We start from the raw sequence: 10041 nt of genomic DNA, 5'->3' as shown, positions 1-10041 counted from the left end.
GAACTTTCACCTCGGCGCTGTTAGATGGGGTTAGTCACCCGCGGGCTATTTGTGTGCCAGGTGCTACGGACAGCTGAAAAACTGGAATGAAAATTATTTTCTGTTTGAAACAGGTTTAAAGCAAACTGTTTACAGCGTTTATTATTATATTGCTTTCCAAGTATTTTTGTTTGGAATTTAAAAGTGTTCTTTGAGGTTAATAATAATAATCTTACACTTACATAGTGCTTTTCTGCACAAAGTGCTTCACAGATAATGGGGTCCCCCCTCCGTGTGGCCCTAGGGTGAGACTGGGACTGTACCATGCCCCAGATCAGAGTGGTGTTTTAATTCGTATGGGTCAGCTTCCCCTCTGCCTGCCTGCTTCCCGTCACAGATACTCAAGCTGCAGTTTTTCTGCAGCTGTTGCTGGAGAGTCCGGGAAGAGCCACAGACAGAACCCGGGCAGCCGCTGCAGAGAAGTGGGGACGGGCCGGATTGGGCAATACTCATGCGAGCAACTTCCCCCCAGGGGCATTCAGGAAGAGGGACTGGGAGCTACTGCTCCGAAGTGGAGTTTGCTGGCAACTTCTCTCTGAGCGTCAGTGACTACAGGAGTTGCTGTACTCCAGCGAGCCTGACCTGCACTCTGGGCTGGTGGGGTGACCTTGGACAAGATAGCACAAGCCACAGATGCTGTGTCTGAAGTACCCTGGAAGGACACCATTATAAACATGATAATCAGCTTATTTTTGTCATTGTTGATATTATAGGTTCTACTTTTGTATGATGCAGAAGGGGAGCTTTAAAAAAACTAATCTCAAGAAATGCACAATTCATCTCATGACTTGAGTTTGCCTTTGACTCTTTGACTATATATATGTGAAAAAATTGTAGGGGGTGATATTTCTGCAATTTCCTTATTAACATATAAATGTACTGTGGAAAAATGTCTGAATAAAATTGATTTTTTTTTTGCCTTTAAGACGTGATTACTCTGGAGCTCTGCGCCTCAGCGGGGGACTGTCGTACACTAACCCCTCTGGAAACTGCTCAAACACAGCGGCTGGAAACCCTGTTATCTGAGAGACAGGAGCTGAGATAAGGACAGACAGCCTTGGTTTCAGTGACACATCAGGCTCCTGAACTTCCTGTGTCTCGGCTGGCAGATCTCTGAAGGAGGGACCTTGAGCTTAATCAAGCTAACGACTGCACTTCCATTCACCCTCAAGGGGCTGAATTACTCTCAGACACATGAAGAAGTCAGATGTGTATTGGACAATGACGCCCTGTATCAGTTGTCAGCCCAGATGCTGTTTCCATGCCTGTGTAATCTGGCCTGGGCAGTGGAATGAATTACTCAAAGCAAACGGGTGTCTCGATCGTTCACCTTCCTCCTGCAGCTCCAGCCTGGGCCCCTCCCCCCAGTGCTGGCAGGCAGGTGGCTGTTGGGATTGTTGTTTGTGCTGCTGCCGGTTTGCATCCTTCAGCTGTGACGGTGCTTTTTAACGAAGTGAGTTGAAGCCAGAGAAACACTGTGCCGGTACTCCGTTCATCCTGCAAGACTGCAGCTGCTTGATCGTGGGATACAGATGTCTTTGTATTGCGGCACACATGCAAATAAGCCTTTCATTGCACTTGTGCACGTGACAATAAACTGAACTGAGGCGATCGAGGGCGTCATTCGCTTTTTCTGCCCTCTGCCAGGGAGGCTGGGGACCATGCAGATTAGATATGTCATTTATACTAAGCTAAATCGGTGCGTTTGTTTGTACCTGCCTGGCGTCTCTTGGTTTGATGATGCTGTGCGTTTTCTGAGGCTTGCAGAGAAGCCGAGCCCAGAGCTCACAGCTGGCTTATTGCAAGCTTCAAAGGGAAACCTCAAGGTGCTGCATTCAGAGGCAATCTGCTTTCAGTGCGTCTGCTGCTCAGTGTGTCAGCCGGTGTTTGTGTGTGGGGGTGGAAGGCTCTTCCTGTGCTGTTTCACACACAAGCTCTGAGTGGGAGACCTCTCTCTCTTTCACTCAGAAGACCTTCACACGTTAACCCCAGGTGCCAGGGGCCCAACGGCTCCAGGTGGAAAAATCTACTGTACACCTCGTGAGGCTCCGTTGGCGCCTCTTCGTCACTCTTTATTCAGCATTTTCGTTAACCGAGAGAAAAACAGAACAAAAACACACTCTTGCTTGTGCAACATCACAGTTCACTGCCGGGCGCGCTTGCCTGCTCCACGCTGATAAACCAAACGCTCTGAAATCAGTTACAGTGGTTTCTCTTCGGAGTTGCCATACAGAAACCACACTTTCCAGACCTTTTGTGTTGCATTTTTAATGTTATCCTCCCACGGCCCCTCATTCACTTGACAGGCCTTTTATAAACTGCTGTCATTTCTCTGTGCCATTGTAACTCATGATTACTCAGCAGGCTGTGTGAGGGGCTCCCCACTGCAGTCCTGGGTACCCCAAGGTCTGGTTTGTTCCCCTTAGCCCCTGGCACGCTCCTCTGTGTACCTGTGTGGTCCCCATCCCCCCTGGCAGAGTGTGGGGTGAGCGGATGAGGGCCTCCGTGATGAATGGAGCACAGCAGTGTTTCTCTGGCTTCACCTCGCTTCATTAAAGAGCACCGTCGCAGCTGAGGGATGCAAACGGCAGCACAGACAACATCCAAACAGCCACCTGCCCGCCAGCGTCTCCTACAGGGTGTGAACCCCCAGACACAGCTTGAGCGCTGACTTTGTAGGAAGTGTGAGGGCCTCACACCTTACTTAACAATCCACGGGACAAAACTGGAATTCTCTAACTGTTCTCGGCTTGCTTAAACATTTTGGAGATGCGCATTGTTGATTGATGATTGTGTTCCATCACTGGTGCCAATTCCCCCGCTCTCCAATGGGAAAAAGAACTCCTTAGTTCAGTGTAGGAAGGAACTCAGCTGGAGCAAACTCCAGCAGGAGTGGCGAGACTTCGGAGCCAGGACTGGATAACACAGCCAGGGGCTACTGCTGTAGTGTATAATAACCCCCCCAGAATAATAATAATAATAATAATAATAATAATAATAATAATAATAATAATAATAATAATAATAATAACCTTCCTCAGACATCATGTCATGGGCAACCGAAGCACAATTCAACTCAAGTCTGTCCCCCATTTCCACTCTCACAGGACATCGCTCCCCTGTTTCCCCAAACCCCTTCAGGGGGGCATGATTGCATTAGGGGGCTCCCTGCCCTTCAAATACTCTCCAGGGTGGAACATGCCGATAGTCTCAGAGTCATATTTTTTTTAACCTTTTAGCCATATAGGTACTGACAAAGAAAATACAAAGTCAATGTTTTAGCAGTGCCTATGAAAGGCTGGTGGCTCTGTGGCCCAGGATCTGCACCTGTGACTGGAAGGTTGCCGGTTCAAATCCCACAGCCGGCAGAGGAATCCTACTCCGTTGGGCCCCTAAGCAAAGCCCTGAACCCCAACTGCTCCAGGGGTGCTGTACAATGGCTGACCCTGTGCTCTGACCCCAAGTTTCCCTCCCTGTCTGTGTGTCTCATGGAGAGCAAGCAGGGGTATGCGAAAAGATGAATTCCTAATGCAAGAAATTGTATAGGGCTAATAAAGTGAAGTTCTGTTTTGTTATAAGGCTTTCTCAAAGACTATCTTAAATGTAATCTGACCTACATATATCCACCAGTTAAGTAAATACACATAAGCCTGGTTACTTAAACTTATACCAACTTCAAGTCACACCAAAGATCAAAAGATTAAAACCTTAACAACTATCAGCAGTTCACATGCATCACACATGTACACACAAGCGCTCGCCCGTTTCCCTTTCCCAGGCGAGGTGGGGCTGCACACTGGTGGTGGTGGAGGGAGGACAGTCCCCATTACCTGTAAGGCGCTTTGAGTGGAGTGTCCAGAAAGGCGCTATATAAGTGTAAGCAGGTATTATTATTATTTAGTTCAGGGGGGGAGCTGCATCAGCATGTGTAGCCTGCAAAGGAACAAGTAAGAGGTTTATTCCATGCTGAAGAGCTGCTGAGCCTTCTTCAGGCATGAGTATCCTGCTCACACCTGAAGAAGGCTCCATGGCCGAAACGTTGCGTTTTCGTTCTTCTCTTTTCAGCATGGAATAAACCTATTACTTGTTGTTTTGCATTATTATTATTTATGTTGTTTCTGGGGAAACAGTCTTAAGCAGAATGCTGGAGGGAGGGGGGGGAGTGCAGATTCATAATGTCTGCCTTCCTTTTCATGCGATGTGACCCTCAGATATCCGTGTGCACACTTCGAGGGGCAGGGAGTGGCGGGGTTTCAGAAAGAAAGGTGCATTTTGTGAGCTTACTCATGACCTGTCTTACTGAAAATGAGAAATATCCCTCCATCCATTTTCGAACCGCTTCATCCAATCCAGGGTCATGGGGGAGCTGGAGCCCATCCCAGCTGGCACAGGGCATGAGGCAGGGTACACCCTGGGTGGGACACCAGACACAGACACGCACACCACCAGGGCAACTTTTCCCAGAAGCCAACTTAACTTCCAGCATGTGTTTGGACTGTAGAGGGACACCGGTGCACCTGGAGGACGCCCATGAGAACATGGCTCGAACATGCAAGCTCCACGCAGACAGCACCCCCGGCACGGCCTTGAACCCAGAGCCCCGGCGCCGCGAGGTAGGAATGTCGACTCCTGCAGCGCTGTGCCTCCCACGGTTAAAAAACGTAACCTGAAAAATCCCCAGAGGAGAAGACAGAGCAAAAGGTGTTGTTTCATCAGTCCGGGACGGGTTGACTGATCTGTCATGTCATGGAGGACTCTTCTGCTCACCGGTGGTAACAGTGGGAGTTCTGCATGTGCACTTGAACCCAGGAACCCAGTCTTATGAAACCCGCTGCCTTTCCGGCCTCAACCGCTGCACATCCCAGACAGGGGAGGCAGTGGAACGGGGGGGGGGGCACTTGTGAGCCCTGGAAACAGACTCCTGCGTCGCTGTAGCGACCGGCCCCGATGGGAGCCAGCCAGCCAGGAGACGCAACAGCCCTTAAATGGCCATGAGCGTTTCAACGTAAGGAAACCGCACTGACTAGTACTGAGGCCGAGAGCCACAGGCCACAAAGCAGGCTCTGTCTGAGTGAGGCGGCGTGGTCCCTGTCAGACAGCTGTCCTTCCTCTACTTCCACCCTCCCTCCCCTCCCCACTTACGGCTCGTCTCCGCCCCCTGCAGCCCCAGCCCTGCGCCGCCAGCCTGCTGGAGGCATCAGGTGGAGCAGGAGGAAGTGTGCCAATCAGCTGGCAAAGGGGACGTCGCCCAGGTGTCTGATCCTAACGAGATCAGGATCTAACGACCTTGAGGTGGTCCCCCCCAACCCTGACGCCCCGGCAGGACGTCTGAGCGTGTGAGCAGAACCCACCCAGAACCGGGCCCTGCTTCGAGACTCAGAGCTTGGCGTCCATTGCACAGGGAGTGTGAAAAAGGCTTCCTTAAATAAAACAGAACAAACAAACAAAAAAAAAGAAACATGACCTCTTCTAGCTTTCTGATACGTATAAGGACCTCTTTGATATCTAATGCAACATGCTTCTGCAGAGGAAAATACTGTAAATCCAACTTAAATCCAGTATAATTCCAGCGGTTTGTGTAAAACCCTCTCATAATAGCCCAGGGAAAGGTTGTATATTTTTGTAAATGCCTTACAAGCATTTTCTGTCGTAGCGTATGTCTATGTGGTGACTCACTGTGGGAGGCGAACGGCCTGTTCTTTGCAGACTAGAACACTGCTGAGCAGGCAGGGATGCTGATCTGAAAGGGGACACGCGTTTTCTGTACGGATCAGCAGAGAGACAAGTGCTGGCTGCTGTAGGAAACCTCTACAGCACGGTTTGCACAGCGTCGCCACGGAGCTGTCGAGTCAGCGGGGAAACACAGAGGACAGCGGGCGGTGAGCTCAACCCACCTGCATCACACTGCAGCGACACACTGCAATCTGCAATAACAAAATAAGATCACTTTATTGGCCCTATACAATTTCTTGCATTAGGAATTTGTCTTTTCACAGACCCCAGCTTGCTCTCCACGAGAGACACAGACAGGGAGAGAAGCTGGGGGTCAGAGCACAGGGTCAGCCATTTATACGGCGCCCCTGGAGCAGCTGGGGTGAAGGGCCTTCCTCAGGGGCCCAACAGAGTTGGATTCCTCTGCCGGCCGCAGGATATGAACCAACAACCTTCCAGCCACAGGCACAGATCCTGAACCACAGAGCCTCCGCTCCACCCCGATGCAAAACAAAATCTGAAAACTAAAAAATACAGGGGATACAGGAACAGGGCCCGCAGTTTTACCATGGTATAGCGCAGCAGGAGTTTCTGCATTGCAGCGCCCCAGACTCAGCTCAGACAGTACAGCACAGTGAAGGCGTTTGGAAGCCAACACACAATAAACAGTGCTGCAGACAAGGCAAAGGCGCAAAAAGAAAACACTGCCATCTTCCCCAGGCCAGACTTGCGTTTGGGCTGCAGGTCTTCGGGAGTAAACTCGTGGCGCAACAGGGCTTGAACTCGGCTGTGCATGACGGCTCCGAGCGGATATTTACAGAGTGCGCTGGAGGCCCGGAGAGCCGCGTGCTGTTCCTCCGGCTTATAAGGTAACAGAGCTCTGGAGGTCGGAATCTAAACCTGTCGTGCCGTTTAGATTTTGAACTAAAAAAAAAAAATATCCCGTTTTACGTAAATCCGTTTGGAAAGCACGCGGAAAAATAAATTCAACAGGCCATGTCGTCTGGCGTCTAGTTTCACTAGATTTCAAAATGTAAAAAAAAACCCACACACTCGGGAGAGAGGTGACGTTTTCACGGTCCCCAAACGCAGGAGACACGATACGCACACGTGCCACAGGAAACGCCCCCCCCCCGCGCGGTCTTGATTTTCACACCAAATGGAGCTGGAACAGTTGATGGCTCCGTGTTGATTGCGGCGGTGCTCCGTGAAAGGGATGTGACCGTGGCCTCGGCGTCTCTCGCACCTCGTGTGTCTGATGGATCGGTCCCGCCGGCTGGACGGAGCGCCTGGCCCGCTGTGAGCTAGCGCACCTCTGAGCATTACACAGAGATCAGTGCCAGAGAAAATCAAATAGCATCTCTAACTAGATTAGCACGCTGTTGTTGTTTGTTTTTTTAAAAAAAATATTTATCCTGCGTTGAATGGGGGATAAGCACACGCTAATTGCCACCTTCCTGCTTGCGTTTTGAGCGTGGCTCGGGGGGGCTCGCGGACTGCGTCGCCCCACGAGGGGGAAGGGCGCGCGCGGAAGGGGAGACCTGTGTTGTTTGTTTGTTTGTTTGTTTTTTTAAATTAATTTCCTCGGCCGGAGTTAACGGGGTGCACACCGGGGAAATAGCGCTGCGAGGGTGCCAAACCTAAAAAAAAAAAAAGCAAAGGAGAAGCCCAGCGTCGTCTGGCAAGGGGCCGGACTTGAGACTTAAAGAGGCGGACACGCGTGACAACGCAGGGAAGTTCATCAAACTGCTTCCTTCTCTCACCGCCGTGAGGAAGGCTCCCTTTGTCCCCGAGCCACACTGAGGCACTGTGTGAGGATGTGCAGGAAGTGAAGCCAGTGGGAACACTTCCCAGCAGCACCTCCTGTTACCCCCTGAGTGGCAACAGGGTAGGAAAGGCTGCAAATGAGAGGAGGCTACTGAGCCCCTCCAGGTTGTTTGCCAAGCGAACCCAGGCCTCATCCTGCTGTTCCTGAGACGAAACCAGGGTATTAGCCAGCTCGCGCCACTCTCCCACAACTCTGTGTGTAAAGGGAGCGAGACTCCCGGTCTCAGTTTCAGATGTGTTTCCACGTCCTCAGACCCTTCTTCCTTGGTGCAAAATTTTTAAAAACTACATCATAGTTGTGGAGGAATTGCTGTCTCCTGTCTCGTTCAATCTCGTAATAACATCAGCCTTATTTTGTCCTCGCAGGAGCAGAACGCAAATGCTTTATGAAAGAAGGCCAAACATCTGCTCTGTGGAAGTGCGGATTCTCTGATCTTGCGTCATCTAATTTCCTCTAAAGATCCCCCTGATTCTACAGTAGTTGCTACATTTCAGTGGTGGAGGAGAGGATCCCCTCCTTTAAGTGAAGCATTTATGTCAAATATGCATTAAGGATTGAGAGCTCCACATAGATGCAAGCCTTTCTTAGGCAAAAAAATCCATCACAAAGTTTTTGACCTTTTGAATAAGGTAAAAAAGATCAAACTTAGAACAGGATTAGAAAAGAGGGCAAAACAGTATTTCTACAGAAGCTGCTGGAAGATGATGTTGGCAGAGAGTTGCCCTAGGCCCTACTGTGAGTAATCGTCTAAATCAGCTGATCTGCACAAACATATCTAGAGCAATTAAAATATGTATTTACGTGTGCTTCTCACAGTACTTCTGTCGGCTTTGATGACTCCCTGGTGAGGTTTTTTAAGTGACAGCTCAGTGCTGTGTGGTTGGCCGTCTACAGTTATAGCTGGTGTGGTTAAACTGTAGCTGAGTGAGTGAGTGCAGTGAGCTCTTGCACGGCCGTGCTGTAGAGATGTAGATGAGGTGTGCGTCAGTGTGCCCTGTGTTTTCCACAGGTGCAGCTGCAATAAGACCAGGGTCCCGCATTTCTGCTGCGCTGCTGCTCCCTTCTGCCAGTTCCAGAGCTGGAGCCGTGAAAGTGGTTTGAAATATTCTCGTATTTTTCCTGCTGAGAATAAACTAAATGTGTCACAAAGGAGCAGTTTGTTGCAGCTCCTTTGCACAAACCGCTCTTGTTCGCCGGGCCCAGCGAGCAGAGTTACAGCTCGTTTAAAGAGCACAGGACGGCGGAGAAACACTCCTTGGGTCTCCTTTTCAAAATCTCAGAGTGGTCCAGAGACAGTCTGATGTCAGGCTGGGTTATTTCAAAATGTGGGATAGGTAAACAGCAGCCCCCCCCCCCCAAAAAAAAAAGATTTGAAAAAATGATTTATTGTGCGTACAGTACCTAGCTGTCTTCAACAGATCATAATCTTTCACTCACACTTAGGTCTGTACCCCTCTCTGCTCAGTGGTGAGGCTGCTGAACGTGTGACTATCAATCAGTCTTTTATGTACAGTAGGGTTAGGGTTAGGGTTTACAAAAGTGTGTCCCAGAGCTCTGTACAGATCTAATAATAACAATCCTTACACTTACCATACATTTTTTCTGGACACTCCAATCAAAGCGCTGTACAGGTAATGGGGAATCCCACTACCACCACCAATGTGTATCACACACCTGGATAATGCACCAGTACGCTCCCCACACACCAGCTCTCTGTGGGGAGGAGAGCAGAGTGATGAAGCCAGTTCAGAGATGGGGATTATTAGGAGGCCATGATTGGTAAAGGAACAGGTAAAGGTTTATTCCATGCTGAAATGAAATGAAAAGAGACACAGCGTTTCGGTTTTAGAGCCTCCTTCAGGTGTGATTGGCAAGTCAGGGGGGAAATTTGACCAGAGTACCTGGGTTAACAACATTTCTCTTTTCAAGAGACGCCCCCTGGGATTTTCAATGACCGCAGTGAGTAAGAATCTCAGTTTTACGTCTTATACAAAGGAATGACACCTTTTTTATAGAATGGTAAAGTGCAATATAGATCTGTATTGCAAGTGACAACCCTGCAGCAGTAGACCATTGGGACACAGAGGAGAGGGAATTAAAAAACCCCAGTGGGAGGAAGGAACCCTCTGGGGGTCCTGTGATTGCACCCCCCCCCCCCCCCTTCTAGACAATGAGCTTGTGGTGCATTAACTCTGACAGATCATGAGCAGTTTCTGCGAAGTTCTGCGAGAGTTGGGGTGCTGCCCTCCTGGGTCTGTCGTCAGGGTTATCCCACTGAAGCAGCTGTGGTTTCCTGGGTCTGCCATCCCGGGCTGTCACAAGCCGTCAGGGCACGCCTGCTCAGCCTCGGATCCCAGCGTCAGGACCCAGGCGGTGGGAAAATAATAATAAGAGGAGAAGGCGCGTTTAAGACTAATGACAGGTTTACAGTGCAGTGAAGGTTTCACAGTGGAGGTATAATA

Source organism: Lepisosteus platostomus, chromosome 15 (assembly GCF_059453375.1).
Source record: "Lepisosteus platostomus isolate fLepPlt1 chromosome 15, fLepPlt1.hap1, whole genome shotgun sequence".
Lineage (NCBI taxonomy): Eukaryota > Metazoa > Chordata > Actinopteri > Semionotiformes > Lepisosteidae > Lepisosteus > Lepisosteus platostomus.
Note: the sequence above shows the minus strand (reverse complement) of the source record.